The 16,775-nt window shown below is 38.1% G+C and overlaps 1 protein-coding gene across 1 annotated transcript in view; it reads right to left on the bottom strand.

Moving 5' to 3' along the window:
* The window catches only part of Np (serine protease notopleural), an 86,339-nt gene extending 83,577 nt beyond the window's left edge, over positions 1–2,762 (bottom strand). Inside the window, exon 1 of the mRNA XM_089101694.1 lies at positions 2,626–2,762. The gene's annotated coding sequence lies outside the window, so the exon portion shown is untranslated. The remainder of the gene's footprint in view (positions 1–2,625) is intronic.
* Between the last annotated feature and the right edge of the window lie 14,013 nt (positions 2,763–16,775).

Below are 16,775 nucleotides of genomic sequence, written 5' to 3'. Positions count from 1 at the left end.
GCATCATATTTTGTTCAGACATTAAATTTCATTTTGTTAATTTGTGGGTTTTTTTGGAGGGGGGAAGACATCAACCCCTCTTTTATTCTCATTTTATTAGCCCTGTGGATATGATTTGGTGATTGTTTGCTCAGCCTAATAACCCGCTTTAAGCTCATATGGATTTTGGCTCACAGGCTAAAACAGACTTGATGTTTTATGTAAAATTTCGGCTAAATATAATTTTTATGATTAACTATTTGTTTATAACCAGCATAATGCAAAGTATGCTTATAAAGACTAAGATTTCAACAAAAATACCACAAAACTAAATTTTGTTGACAAAAAAGCTGATTTAACTGACAATCTTTTGAATTATTAACGAGGCTACATAATTTTTTTCATATTCATCGACTAAGATTACCATCATTTTTCCAATGATCAATGTTGTTTCATAGCCTAATTTAAAAGCCAGTGTAAATCACAGTTTATATAATTATCACAGTAATCACAGTTTATATAATTAACCTAACTTAATTCTACAAACTGTGGTGTAAATAATGCAGATGGAGTTTTAGAATTCAAGAGTCGGTCAAGGTAGGTGCAGGTAGTTTCAAACTTTGGAAGTATTCTTCAAAGGGAGCGAGGCCTTTTGTTAGCATCCTTTTCAAAATTACCTGCAGATTTTTCAGAACAACCTTAGGGGATCCCCCCTTCTCACATGCAAGTTGCGAATCCAGAGTCAAAATTATGTCAAAAACAGTAATGACCCCTCTCCCTTGTGCGGACTCTCACGCAGGGAGCCTCCTGGTCCATATTGTTTATAGAAATCTCAAGACAGGGCGTATCCAGGATTTTTTTTAGGGGGGCGCGAAATAGGTTTATCCGATAAACTTACGTTAGGAGCAAGTTTAATTAACGCAAACATGCGTTAATTAGGTAAATTACACTACTTTAGGGGGGGGGGACCCCACGCCCCCCTGGATCCGCCGCTGTCTCAAGATTTTTCAGAATTTCCATGTAATTTTTCATATTCAAATAGTTTGTGGTAACAAACTGTAAGTTGTTGCAAGTAAGGAGAGAGTCAGTTCAGTAGTAGCCAAAACTTTAAGAAACAACACTTTGATGACAATAGAAAAATTGAATTTTAATGCTGCCTTCAAACTTATAAAGTTCAATGCTACCCATCAAAAGTTACGAGCCTGAGAATATCTGCTCAATTTCTTAAAAAGGAGAAAAAGACCCCCAAAAGTCAAGTAATCTTAATAGAAGCCACGCCATCAGATTGAGATAAGATCAAACCATCAGATAAGATCATGGATGCGCGTTTATTTTTTTTTATGGGTGATCGCATCGAACCAGTAATCCTAGAATATCGGGAGAGGGCTGATTTGATCAGAAATCAAAAGTTCTAGTTTTCTTTTTAAATAACCAAAACAATTGGATGGCAACCAGTCTTCTTCACACGCCCTTTCACCCCAAAGACATCTGATAAAATTTCGAGATAGCCATTTGATTCAGGATTGTTGAAAGATCTAGTAACTATGTCTTTGGGGATGACATGATCTCCCCCCCCATAGTCTCTGGGGAGAGGGTTGTAAGTTCCTCAATTTACCCATTGTACACAAATAGCATTTGCTAATGGGAAATATACAGAATTTGGGGGAGGGAGTATTTTCTGCGGGGGGATTTTTCTTGGGGAGGAGTTTCAGGAAGGTATTTTCCAGGGGAAATTTTACACAAACGGGAGGGAAGGGGATTTCCTGGCATGATTCGAAAAACCGTCAGAAATTAAATAAAAAAAATCAACTGAAAGTAAGGAACAACGCTAAAACTTAAAATGAACAGAAATAACTCCGTACATGGGGGGGGGGAATTTCATTTCCTCAAACTTTGCTCTTTACTCTAAAGTTAGACTTTTTGTCAGAAAGACTGCTCAAACACAAGGCCCGTTGATTTTGAAATAGAAGTGTTTTCAAAGAATCTTAAGACTTAAGCGTAAAGACCAAGGATTGAGGAAAGGGCAGCCCTCCTCATATACGGAATAATTTCTGTTTGTTGCAAGTTGCTCCTTAATTTCAGTAGAAAAAAGACTTGTTTTTTTAATTGATTTCTATATTAAGTGCCCTATTTCGGTATTTTGTCAAATACCACCCCTCTCCCCTTTAAGTGTTTTACTATATTTTTACATGTCCTTGTGAAGGCCAAGGGCGGATCCAGGATATTTTTAGCGGGAGGGGGGCGCAAAATAGGCTGATCCGAAAAAAAAAATTAGGGAGGGGGGGGGCAAAATAGGTTGATCCAATAAACTTGCGTTAGGAGCAAGTTTAATTAACGCAAACTTGAGTTAATTAAGTAAATTACACTACTTTAGACTACGCTACGGGGGCGCGTGCCCCCCTGTGGATCCGCCACTGGTCAAGACCTGCATCCTGGCATAATATGAAATTTTTCTGTAAACAGAAATAGCCTGCGATAAAAATGCCTAGTTTTATTTTCTAAAAGTAAACATTATCAAAACTTTTTTTTCTTTTTGAGACAATCTAGATTTAGCTAATGAACCAATATTTAGCGAAAAACACTTAGCTAATGAACCAATCTATGTGCGAAATAGTTCTCAGACTCAGAACACAAAATTTTACTAACCTCCTGATCCAGTAACAAGTAACTGTAAATTTACTGAAATGGACTATAATGACCAGTAAAAATATCCTTTTTATAAACTAATATCCACCATAATTCCGTACTACTTTAATAAATATTATTCCGTTAGCCTAAACACCATGAACTACTATTATCAACTACCTGTTCAATTTTCAATCACATGCAAAGAATAATTTATACCGTTAGAGGCTTTAAGGTACCAACCCGCTGGCTGAATAAGTATTGTAAAGAAATACCCGATTAAATGGGATGGACGGGGAAAGTAGGAAAGTCCGTAGTGTAAAGAAGTCCGGAAACGGATTCTTTCTTTTTGAACGATGACGCACTCAAAGACACAGGTTCAAGGGGTATTTAGTCGTTTCACTCTCATGTATGCGTGACATCTATTGTCAAAGCTGGATCTTTCTCATAGGTGGTTATGGTTTTTTTTTTAAATGACCTAGGTAGGCGTCACTAACCTGACCTTGCAATGGCATGTTAAAATAAGTTTCAAAACAGGGGCGAAGGTTAGATGGTTTTGGCCCGTGTCCGTCTTACCTGGAAGGTCAAATTTTATTAAGATTTATGATGTTTATGCGCTTTTTGAACTCAACCATCTCCTCTCAGTGGCTAGCAAGCATAATGAGCGTCCAGGCCGGGCTATAAAAGTGCCAGTTCTTTCTGAGTCTACTGAATTCCTTAGAACGAATTCCACCCTCCTATTCCTTAGAACGGAATATTTTACAAAAATGGAGGGAATAATAATAACACAATTCAGCAGTATATTTTTATTTATTGTGAATATGATACTTACAGCAGAGTTTGGATTACGTCTTTGATGCTATGGGAGGAAAATAAAGATACTTAGTAGTAGCCGGGCAAGACGAGAGAAGTGAAGTTTGGTTAATGTTATGAAATAAAACAAAGTATGATAAGAATATAATAGTTTAGAAACAAATTTGGGCTATATATTTGCACATTAGGGGTGGCGGGGGTGGTGATGAAGCATAGCATATATTTAATACATAACTTAACCTAACCTAGGTACCTTTTTTGCCCCTTTAACCTTAAAGAACCAAAGTTAAAACTGTGTCACGGAGTGAGCAATAACTCACTATGCAGCGGAAACCTGTTTTTCATTGGTATCTGACATTATATGCGGTTCTCTTCGCCTGTTTCCTGGCTACTGATAAAGTACCAAAATAAATTAATATTGTCAGGTTTGTGACTCATAGTGTTTGGCACCGCAGTTTCGGAGGGGAAGGCGTCATAAGATCTAACCGTCAGGAGCACTAAACGTCATTTCGTCTACAAAATCCGTCATAACATCAACAAAAAAATCCGTCAGAACCACTAACCGTCATAACATCTAAAATTCTAAAACTTCAGTTTTTTGGGGTTTAGGGGGGAACAGGTACCTACGTTTGGTTACGTATTTAATATATGCTATGCTTTACCCCGACCCCCCCCCCCTGATGTGCAAATATATAGACTAAATTTGTTTCTAAACTATTATATACTTATTACTATTATATAAACTTATAATCGTTTTTAGATGTTATGCCTGTTAGTGGTTCTGACGGATTTTCTTTTTAGATGTTATGACATTTAGTGCTTGTGACGGTTAGTCGAAATGGTAGAGCCCCATTTCGGAGGCGTATTCTCCATTGTAAGCCTTGGCTGCTACTGGCATCTTCTTCTCTCTTGACAGTTGGGATTGCCGGAATAAAGGGTGGAGTCTCCACCTTCCGAAATGTCACTCCCCCCAAAAAACACAGACTCTAGAGGAAATAAGTCCCTGCCCTGGGTAGTGGTCATTTTTTGCTTTAAACACTTGTTTGATCCCTCTGTGCTCCTTGGATGAGGACGAGTGTTCACAGGTGCAACAAATCTGTACTTATGATGTCTGGGAGGGAGGAGCGACTGGTCCCCATGGTCCTGCTTTTGCCCTTCTAATTATACTCTCTAAATAAGCCTGGATGCTCACAAGTCAAAATTGGTTGAGCCAGGTGCGTCAATTAGGAGGGCAGGGGTTAGGGGGATTGCCCTGTACATTTCCTCTCCCTACATTTTGAATAATACATTTTTTTTGTATTTAAGTTATGGTATTCACATTGAACGGCATCGAAGATTTAATAGATTGTCACTCTCCCTAGATTTTGAAAAATACATCCCCCCCTATATTTTTTAAAACCCCTCACTGGGCATGGCACGTCTATACTCGCAAATTGGGGGAGCGGCCCTTGGTCTTGCTTGACGCACTCCAATTGTACAAGAGAATATAACGACCCAGTGATCCTTGGATCTTTCGAATCAAATACATATTAAAACACGAAGTTAGAAATATACACATACCTTCTTTTGGTTTAGCACAACTACCCGATCATTTTGGACCGTTCCCCAAAACCTATTCCAGAAAAGTTCTGAGTAGAGAGGAGCACAAAAAACTTATGCCTATGAAGTTGAAGGGAACGGAAGAAAGGGAATCAGGCCCCCAGTCCCCAAGCTCATAGAATCCAAAGTCGGTGCGCAATCCTGATTTCATCCTAATTTCAATCCTGATTTTAAAAGGTAACCATCCTTCTACTCAAATTACCTATAACCCCTTTATTTTAAAACAGCTATTTTGGATAATTGGGACTCCTGTCCCGGGGTCTTTCACCAATAATGTGACTAAAATTGTAATTTTAGCCCTTTATGTATAATTAGTGACTAAAAAACCTTTAAATACATATATAGAAGTCAAATTTTAATGACAAAGTATTCATTTACCATGTTTTCATTTGGGACAGTTATCATTATCTTAACGAACTCTCTAAAAGCCCTTCATAATAACCACGAGTTGAAAGAGTTACAATATATTTATGCTTATGAGGGGATTATTTATGCATAAATATAAACAATATGTTTATGCCTGGGGGCTTGGGGGGAGACAAAAGAGGGCCCACAACACAAAGCTCTGCAATTATGTCGATCAAAATCTACGGACGAGTCTAATTTCTACAAAATATAATATACGCACTTAAAATTTTGAATTAAAATCAAGTTGCCAACAAGCCATTGGCCAATTGGAGACAAAGCCAATACAGGTAGTCTGAGTGAGAGGCAAAGCTGGCATAAGCCATTTTCAGTATTGTATAAAAATGATGTCATTTTCACTTGTTCTTAGATTTTGTCTATCATCCATCTATCCATCCATCCTAGGGTAGAACCACAGTTTATATAATTATCCAGTAAGTTTACCGCAGATGATTTCTTTCTCTTCATTCTCGGTGCGAACAGAAAGCTCCTCCCGCTTATTTCTGCACTTATTGTCCACTTATTGGTTGAACCGGCCAAGTGGTTTTGTCAGTACTTGTTCCGTAGGTGGTTATTCTTTGTCTACCCGTGAAAAGATCTAATGCCGCCTGTGTTTATATCTGCAAAAACGTTCTCTGGAGCAGTCGCACCTCGGTCCGGGTTTTTATAATGGGTGAGATAGGGAAAGATCATACTGGATAATTATATAAACTGTGGGTAGAACTAAGGTAGATAGCCATAGAACTAAGGGATGATTAATATTTTTGGTTTGACTCATGACGGACAATGTCGACTGGACTTGTATCAAACAGTTCGTGGTAACGAACTGTAAGTAAGGAGCGACCCGGCTCAATAGTAACCGAAACTCTAAAAAACGAAATTTGGATATCAATAGATACATCAAAAGAATGAAATTTTTGTGTTGTTTTCAAATATGTAAATTTTATCAAAGTTAATTTTACCCATCAAAAGTTAAACACCTGCGAATGTTTGCCTTATTTTTGAAAAAAGGGGGAAACAATCCCTAAAAGTTATAGAACTCTAATGAAAACCACACCATCAGATTCAGCGTATCAGAGAACTATAGAGGTTTCAAGCTCCTATCTGCAAAAAAGTGAAATTTTACATTTTTTGCCAGAAGAAAGATCACGGATGTGAGTTTATTTTTTTTTTTTTTCGCCTGGGGTGATCGTATCAATTCAGTAGTCCTAGAATATTGTGAGAGGGCTCATTTGAATGGAAATTAAAAGTTCTAGTGCCCTTTTTAAGTGACCAAAAAAATTGAAGGGCAACTTTGCACCTTCCCACGTTAATTTTTTTCCTGAAGTCATCCAATCAAAATTTTGAGATAGCCATTTTGTTCAGCATAGTCGAAAACCTAATTAATATGATGACTTAATCCCCCAGAGTTCCCGGGGGAAGGGCTGCAAGTTATAAACTTTACCCAGTGTTTACATATAGTATTGGTTATTGGGAAGTATACAGGTGTTTTCAGGAGGAATTTTTTCTAGTGGGGGGTCAGGGTCAGAGTAGGGGTTACGGGGGATGATCTTTCCATGGAGGATATTTCCTTGGAGGAAGGAATATTTCCATGAAGATTTCCCAGATTTCCCAGCATTATTTAAAGAACGATCAGAAATTAAATAAAAAGTTTTTTTCAACTGAAAATAAGAAGCAACATTAAAACTTAAAACGAACAGAAATTATTACGTATATGAGAGGGTTCGCCCCCTAGTGAATACCAGGCTCTTTACGCTAGTTTTTCAGTACTTTCAAAAGAGCTATCTATTCTAATTAACCGGCCTTTGTGATTCAGGGGCTTGTGATTCGAACAAAATTCGAACTTTAACGCAAAGAGCGAGGTATTGACTAGGGAGCGAACTTCCTAATATACGTAATAAAAACATACGAATATGGAAATTCGTTGCGTAAGTTAATTCGTAAGTTACGTCAGAACAAAATTTCGAGAAAGCCAATTAGCCAAAAAAAGGAAAATTAATATACAAATTTAGTTTTAATTAGTCATGTACGGTGAGCCAAAATCAAAGCTGCATTAATTCAAAAACGTTCAGAAATTAACTGAAAAAAACAAGTCTTGCTGTAGAAAGTGTTGTCGTAGAAACTTCAAAAAGGACTCATTCGATTGGAAACTCAAAGGGCTAGTGCCCTTCTTAATAGTAGAAAGTGATTGGAGGGCAACTATCCCCTCTCTCACGCCCACCTTTTCCTTAAACACATCCAATCAAAATTTTGAGATAGCCATTTCGTTCAACGTAGTTGAAAGTTCTAAAAATTAAGTCTTTGAGGATGACATCAAATTAAGTCTTTGAGGAAAACATCAAATGAAAAAAAAAAAATTGAGATAGCCATTTTGTTCAATGTAGTTGAAAGTTCTGGAAATTATATCTTTGAGCAGGACACTCCCGCCACAATCTTAATGGCAAGGTTTATAAGTTATGCCCTGGGGGTATATAAGGTTTTTATTGAAGGCTTTGTCGCAGAAACTTCAAAAAGGGCTCATTCCATTGGAAATTCAAAGGGTTAATGCTCTTTTTAATAGTCGAAAGTAATTTGAGAGCAACTAACCCCCCTCTCACGCCACTTTTTTCACAAACACATCCAATCAAAATTTTGAGATATCCATTTTGTTCAATGTAGTTGAAAGTTCTGGAAATTAGGTCTTTTAGGATGATACCCCCCTCAGAGCCCTCAGTGCAAGGGTTATAAGTTATGCCCTTGGGCCATATAAAGTTTATATAGAAAGTTGTTGTAGAAATTTCAAAAAGGATTCATTTGATTGGAAATTGAAATAGCCCTTTTTAATATTCGAAAATGAGTTTAGAGTAATTAACCCCTCTCGCACGCCCACCATTTCCCCAAACACATTCAATCAAAGTTTAGAGATAGCCATTTTGTTCAACGTAGTTGAAAGTTCTGGAAATTAGGTCTTTCAGGATGATCCCCCCCCCGCAGCCCTCAGGGCAAGGATTGTAAATAATGTCCCAGGGGCATATAAGGTTTTTATAGAAAGCGTTGTCGTAGAAACTTCAAAAGGGGCTTATTCGAATGGAAATTGAAATTGCTAGTGCCCTTTTTGATAGTAAAAAGCAATTGGAGGGCAACTAACCCCCCTCTCACGCCCTCGATTTCCCCAAACACATACAATAAAAATTTTGAGATAGCCATTTTTTTCAACTTAGTTGAAACTTTCTTTCAATTAGGTAAATAAAATAAAAATGAAACCCCCCCCCCCAAAGCCCTCTGGGCAAGGGTTGTAAGTTATGTCCTGGGTGCATATGAGGTTTTTATACAAGGAGTTGTCGTAGAAACTTCTAAAAGGGCTGATTCGATCGGAAATTGAAAGGGCTAGAGCTCTTTTTAACAGTTGAAAGGGATTGAAGAATAATTAAACCCCCTCTCAGGCCCACCATTTCCCCAAACACATCCAATAAAAATTTTTAGATATTCATTTTTTTCAACCTAGTTTAAACTTCTGGAAATTAGGTCTTTGAAGATGACGCCCCTACCCTCCCAAAACCCTCAGGGCAAGGGTTGTAAGTTATTCCCTGGGGGCATATATGGTTTTTATACAAAAGTGTTGTCGTAGAAACTTCAAAAATGGCTCATTCGATTAGAAATTGAAATGGCTAGTGCTCTTTTTAATAGTCGAAAGTAATTGGAAGGCAGCTAACACCCCTGCCACGCCCACTATTGCCCCAAATATATCCAATCAAAATTTTGAGATAGCCATTTTGTTCTATGTAGTTGAAAGTTCTGGAAATTATATCTTTGAGCAGGACACTCCCACTACAGTCTTCATGGCAAGGGTTACAAGTTATGCCCTGGGGTATATAAGGTTTTATTGAAGGCTTTGACACAGAAACTTCAAAAATGGATTATTTGATTGGAAATTCCGAGGGCTAATGCTCTTTTTAATAGTCGAAAGTAATTGAAGGGCAACTAACCACCCTCTCACGCCAACCTTTTCCCCAAACACATCCAATCAAAATGTTTAGATAGCCATTTTGTTTATTATAGTTGAAAGTTTTGGAAATTAGGCCTTTAAGGATGACTACCCCCCCCCCCCCACAGCCCTCAGGGCAAGGGTTGTAAGTTATGCCCTGGGGGCGTATAAGGTTTTTGTAAAAAGGGTTGTCGTAGAAACTTCGAAAAGAACTTATTCAATTGGAGATTGTAATGGCTAGTGCCCTTTTTAATAGTAGAAAGTTATTGGAGGGCAACTAACCCCCCTCTAACGCCCTCCATTTCCCCAAACACATACAATCAAAATTTTGAGATAGCTATTTTTTTCCACGTAGTTGAAAGTTTTGAAAGTTATGTCTTTAAGGATGACAACCCCCTCTCTCCACAGCCCTCAGGGCAAGGGTTGTAAGTTATGCCCTGGGGGCATATGAGATTTTTATAGAAGGAGTTGTCGTAGAAACATCAAAAAGGGCTCATTCGATTGGAAATTGAAAGGGTTAGAGCCCTTTTTGATAGTCGAAAGTGATTGAAGAACAATTAACCCCCCTCTCACGCCCACCATTTCCCCAAACACATACAATCAAAATTTTGAGATATTCATTTTGTTCAACATAGTTGAAACTTCTGGAAATTAGGTCTTTGAGGATGACAAGCCTCCCCCCGCACAACCATCAGGGCAAGGGTTGTAAGTTATGCCCTGGGGGCATATATGGTTTTCATAGAAAGTTTCGTCGTAGAAACTTCAAAAAGGGCTTATTTGATTGGAACTTGAAACGGCTAGTGCCTTTTTTAATAGTTGAAAGTGAATGAAGAGCAACTAACCTCCCTGTCACGCCCACCATTTCCCCAAACACATTCAATCAAAGTTTTGAGATGGCCATTTTGTTCAACGTAGTTTCAAGTTCTGGAAATTATGTATTTGAGGATGACAAACCCCTGAGAGCCCTCAGGGCAAAGGTTGTAAGTTATGCCTTGGGAGCATTTAAGATTTTTATAGATAGCGTTGTCGTAGAAACTTCGAAAGGGGCTCATTCAATTGGAAATTGAGAGGGCTAGTGTCCTTTTTAATAGTTGAAAGTGACAGGAGGGTAACTAGCCCTCCTCTCAAGCCCACCATTTCCCCAAAGACATCCACTATTGATATCGCCATTTGTTTCAACGTAGTTGAAAGTTTTAGAAATTAGGTCTTTGAAGATTACAACCCCCCCCCCCCACAGCCCTCAGGGTAAGGGCTGTAAGTTATGTGCTGGGGCATTTATGGTTCTTATAGAAAGCGTTGTTGTAGAAACTTCAAAAAGGGCTCGTTCAATTGGAAATTAAAAGGGCTAGTACCCTTTTTAATAGTCGAAAATGATTGAAGGGCAACTAACCCCCCTCTCACTCTCACCATTTCCCGAAACGCATCGAATCAAAATTTTCAAATTGCCATTTTGTTCAACGTAGTTGAAAGTTCTGGAAATGAAGTCTCAGAGGATGATACTCCCCCCAGAGCCCTAGGGGCTGAGGTTGTAAGTTATGCCCTGACGGTATATAAGGTTTTTATTGAAAGCTTTGTCGTAAAAACTTGAAAAGGGGCTCATTCCATTGGAAATTCAAAGGGCTAGTGCCCTTTTAAATAGTAGAAAGTGATGGGAGGGCAACTATCTCCCTTCTTACGCCCACCATTTCCTCAAAGACATCCATGGCTATATCAAAATTTCGATATAGCCATTTTTTTCAACGTAGTTAAAAGTTTTGGAAATTAGGTCTTTGACAATTACACCCCCCCCCCCACATCCCTCAGGGTAAGGCTTGTAAGTTATGCCCTGGGGTATATATGTTTTTTATAGAAAGCGTTGTTGTAGAAACTTCAAAAAGGGCTCATTCAATTGAAATTAGAAGGGCTAGTACCCTTTTTAATAGTCGAAAATGATTGAAGGGCAAGTAACGTTCCTTCTTACACCCACCATTTCCTCGAACATATTCAATCAAAATTTTGATATGGCCATTTTGTTTAACATAGTTTCAAGTTCTGAAAATTAGGTCCTTGAGGATGACAACCCCCCAAAACCCTCAGGGCAAGGGTTGTAAGTTATGCCCTTGGGACATATAAGGTTTTTATAATTGGGAATTGAGAGAACTAGTGCCCTTATTAACAGTCAAAAACGATCGGAAAGCGAATGCCCCCCATACCCATCATTTCCCCAAACGCTTCCGATCAACATTTTGATATAGCCATTTTGTTGAACGTAGTTTGAAGGGTCCAGAAATTATATTTTTAAGTATGACAACCACCTCAGCCCTCAGGGCTAAGGTTTTAAGTTATGCCCTTGGGGCATATAATGTTTTTATAGAAAGTGTTGCCGTAAAAACTTCAAAAAGGGCTATTTCGATTGGAAATTGAGAGGGCTGTTGCCCTTTTTAACAGTTTGAAGTAACCAGAGGGAGAATCCCCCCCCCACGCCCAGCATTTCCCCAACCATTTTCGATCAACATTTTGGTATGGCCATTTTGTTCAACGTAGTTGAAAGGTCTGGAAATTATGTCTTTGAGGATGACAACCCTTCCCCCATAGCCCTCGGGACAAAGGTCGTAAGTTATGCCCTTGGGGCATTTAACATTTTTATAAAAAAATTTGTCGTAAAAGCTTCAAAACGGGCTCATTCCATTGGAAATTGAGAGGACTAGTGCCTTTTTTATTACTCAAAAGTGATCAGAGGCCAATGCCTCCCTCCACGCCTATCATTTCCTCAAACACTTCCAATCCAAATTTTGATATAGCCATTTTTTTAAGCCTATCAGAAAGGTCTGGAAATTATGTCTTTGAGGATAACAAATCCCCCCAGCCCGCAAGGCAAGGGTTGTAAGTTCTGTCCTGGGGATATATAGGATTTTTATAGAAAGTATGGTCATATAAACTTCAAAGGGGGCTCATTAGATTGGCAATCAGACGCTCTGGCTCTAGTGCCCTTTTTAAGAGTAAAAGTGATCAGAGGGCAGCTACCCTCTCCACCTTACACACACGTCGTATTGTCTCGAAATGCGCCTAATAGAAATTCTGAGATAGCCATTCTATTCAAAATAGCCTAAATATCACATAACAAGGCTTTTGGGGTTGAAACAAACCCCAGAGATTAGGAGCAAGGGTTTTAAGTTATGCCCAGGGGTACTAAAATTGTTTATGGAAGGGATGGTTGTTTAACTTCAAAAGAGGCTCAGTCTTTCTCCCTGAAAAAGACTATGTCAATATAGGGAGAGTTTGAGGGAGTCGCAACACCACGTTCCATGGTGTTTGGGGGTGTATCACCACGATACAGAGTTAGTGTTTGGGGGGCGACAAAATTTGACTTAAACTTTGGTATTTTTCGCCCCTCCAGTGGGATTAGTGTGTAATTAGCACAATTTTCAAACTTTTCGGGGGGACAATGCCTTCAAAGGTTTACTTCGGAATTTGGCGGTCATTACGAGAAAAAAGCGTGTCTTTCATGCACAGTTGTTGGTATTTGCTCTCATTTCAGCAATATAGTCATGCAATCAAGAGCACAATGATTAAAACCAGACCAAAAATGAGGCTGTAAGGTGAACGACCACAAGGGTAAAGAGTTGTTCTATATTAAACGAAGATTAATTAGACACAAACATCCTGGATTTAAGTTGCAGAATTCAGATTGGTTTATAATTCCACTGGAAGGAATTTTAATAAACATTTTCCAGTTTCTTACGTTACATTTCTCTAACTGACTTCTTGCTGTTCGGTCCTAAGCCAGCTTAAGCACTTCGGTGTAGACTTGAGAAGATATGTGATCCCCGTCTTGCACTGGTATCCGGAATCATTGCTTTTCCTGAGGCTAAAAGAATTTCAATGATTTAAAGAACATGAAAATTGGAACTTGGAATGTTACGACGTTTAAAGAAATTGCTAAACCGAGATAGAGCTGCAGGAAAAGATATAGAGGAAAATGAAAAGGTTCGTAATACCTTGGATGTGAAGGAAGATTTGTTTTGCGAGGAAGAATTAGTGACAGTATTAAAAGGACTAAAAATAATAAGGCTCCTGGTGATGATAGGGTGGTAAATGAGTTTCTTAAATATGATGGCTCTGAGGTTAGAAATAAGTTACTGAAGATCATGAATATGATTTTTGAAAAAGGGGAAGTACCTAACGATTTTAGGAAAATCTTAATTAAACCACTTTATAAGAAAGGTGAGAAAAGTGAGGGTGGTAATTATTGAGGCATTAGTCTGATCTCTGTAGGTAGCAAATTAGTAGGAACCTATCAGGAGGTCCGAACCCCACACCATATATGGGCATAGACTCCCACGAGAACACCTTCCGAGAATTTGATTTTGTAATCGAAGGGGAGAGGATTTCCGAGAAATTTATTGCGTAACCGACTAGGACAAGTGAATTTCTTAGAAATTGATTACATAATCGGTGGGGAGAATGTTTTGATCCGAGGAATGGGAAACAGGATCACGTGTCTCCTTCTAAACCAATCAGGGGGCCGGAAATATTAGCGGGAGAGGATTGCAGAGAATATAAGGAAAATATTTTTGCTATTGTTTTTATTAGTCTATGAATTGAATTCAAAGGAGTGAGAACAGTTTGACTTTACTCATTTGGATATATTTGTGCTGATGATGAGTGGAATGTTTATATTATTAGAAGTTGATAGTGGAGTTGTTAGTAATAATACAAGAGCACCAAACATCGCGATCGAAATCACGAGAGGATCACGGCTTTGTCTGGAATGGGATGAAGTATATGCAAGATATGTGATATCCTTGAGCAAATTTAAAAGGGAGGATCAATTATGTTTTGCTGCAAAAATTGATATAGCGCATGTGAATAGACTTCAATGTGCTTTAAGTGCATTAGTGAAACATATCTAAGACAATAAACTGTATCGCTAATTGTACAAGCTTAGTATTATAGTTGTTGTAACTATTCAATAAAATTGTTTCGAAATCGAAAATGTTCCCTTACTTTTTGTTGTTAGAATGTTAGGCTAACGAATCAGAGTCAGTCTAGAGTCAACAATCATATCAAAAGGATTGAAAATGAATAAATCTGAGGGAGAGAGAATTAGATCGAATCGTAGTGTCTATGGAAAAACATTTGATTTTGGATGACGATTTTCTCGACTTATCTCTTCAACGCAGGATATTCTCTAGGGAAACACTTGACAATATAATGAAAACTGATTCTCCCCCATTGGACTATTGCATTGAGCTTTGTCGATGTGACTCAAATGCTTATACTCAATTTATTGATATATTAATTGGAACAAAGCAGAATAATATCGTGGATACACTTTTGAAAACATTGCCAATAGATTCAATGTAGATGGCTCCCCCCACCATTCGAAAGAGGTGACGTCTTAGAGTTACTCCTCTCCCATTCCTCCACCCTGAATTTATCCGTGTGTAGGGACGATCAGTTTCGTTTTAGCTGTGAGAGAGAGTTGACATCGGAAACCAAAAAAAATGTTAAACACATATCCAATATGCATGTGCACTCTTGGCAGTTGGAGTCAATGTGAGAATTTTACAAATTTTGATGGCAAAAATGAAAAGTATAAATCATGTAATCGTTGTAAATTACGTGGAGGCTAAGCAGTGCAAATTAAAGGAGATAATTCACATCTTGACGAGATTTGTGACTTTCATCCTAGAGGACGTCTTTGCTCCAATTGTCACTACAATAAATGTGATTAGTGGGAGAATAATTACCCCGTTATGATTGGAAAGATTTCTAAATGTGATTTTAGTTTATTTCTGCGAAATTTGTATCGTCGCGGATTTAAATTATTCTGGGAGAAAAAATCTGGTCAACGATACTACTGTTTTGGTAACAAGACAATTTGGTTTCTACGTCATCGTTGTGACGACACTGCCTATTATGACTAAAAACCAAGTGATTTTTATTTGGCAGTTACCGAATGTGATTCACCATTTGAAAACACTGTATGTGATGTTGCTTCAAATAGACAGATTGAAACTCGTGAATTTCATAATATGAATACAAATAGTATCATTGACTATACAAAGAGATAAGACAAGAATAAAGTTACATTGTACTGTAGAAAATGTGACCGTGACTTTGCAGCCAATCAAGATCAATAAACAGTGAATCAAAATGATTTACCGAAATTGGTGGTTCACCACAGTTTCATACACACCGAAGAAGAAATCTAAAGTGAAGATTTAAAGACATTGTTGTATATATACGCATTTTATTAATAAACAAATACACAAACATTTTTTAAGCACTTTACTCTTAGGGCACTGAAATCAGTATTTTTCAGGTCTGTGAAGATATTTTCCACTAGAAAGTCGTTCAGACGTGGATTGTCACCATAAATATGGAGAAACTGCTTATAAGTATAGCCACGACATCGGAAAACAAAATATAGTAGTGCATGGAAACCAAAGCTTTTAGTCGTCAGATCTTGCACTCTCTTCCGATTTTGAATAATAGTTTTACCACTGCTCTCAATATAGTTGCTGATGTGGGGTGTGTAAAATGTATAGGGTAGACCAAGAGGAACAAAATATTCAATCGTCTTCATTGTTTGAAAGATGCACAGCCAATGAACCTTCTGCATAGTCTACGGACTGCTATTAACAATAACTAAGGTATTATTCGCGCTTTGTGTTTTTCCAAAGAAGTCAGAGGGCGGACGTCGAGATTTGTGCTGGGACATATAGGAGTTCATCTTAAATACACTGATTATTTGACTTGTGGTCGTAGGGCCGATTCTACTAGAACACTACCTTTGGAGGTGATTTCCCAATAGGTTTCGTATTGATTTAGTGAGATTAGCACAATACTCTCAGCTAATGATTTGCCAAATGTACACTCTAAACACACACTCCCCGTACGTACTATGCTCATATCCTACGTGCCAGACAAATCTAATGCAATGATACAGTATATTTTGGCAAAAATTTCTTCTGTTACATCATTTTAAAATAGATACAAATAATGATCTTGATTTGGCATGGTCAACTAATGCAATTTTCCCTATGATTTATCATAGGACAGATTGTAGAGTGGGATTCCGTTTACTTTGCACACAAGAGATGAAAGTCCAAACATTTCAAATTTATGTGGGCATCCATTCCACGAACCTATGCACTGGCGCTTTTTACAAATGCCAAAGCGAGTTTTGACGGAATTTCGCCATTGATAAAGGATGAGTCGGTGAAGGTGCATGACCCCATGGTAATATGACGTTGATTGGTGATTGTATGAGGAACAAGTAGTTTAATATTATTTCCACTGGCTCTCAGTTTTTCCACTGCCAAAGCAACAAAACTCATGACTTGTTGTTTGCGTACATGAAGTATTGCCGAGATGAGGGAGAGAGTCACATCAGGATTGGCAG

This window comes from Artemia sp. Qi Xiang Cuo, chromosome 15 (assembly GCF_049724085.1).
Source record: "Artemia sp. Qi Xiang Cuo chromosome 15, ASM4972408v1, whole genome shotgun sequence".
NCBI lineage: Eukaryota > Metazoa > Arthropoda > Branchiopoda > Anostraca > Artemiidae > Artemia > Artemia sp. Qi Xiang Cuo.
Note: the sequence above shows the minus strand (reverse complement) of the source record. Positions and strands in the feature narration are given on the sequence as shown.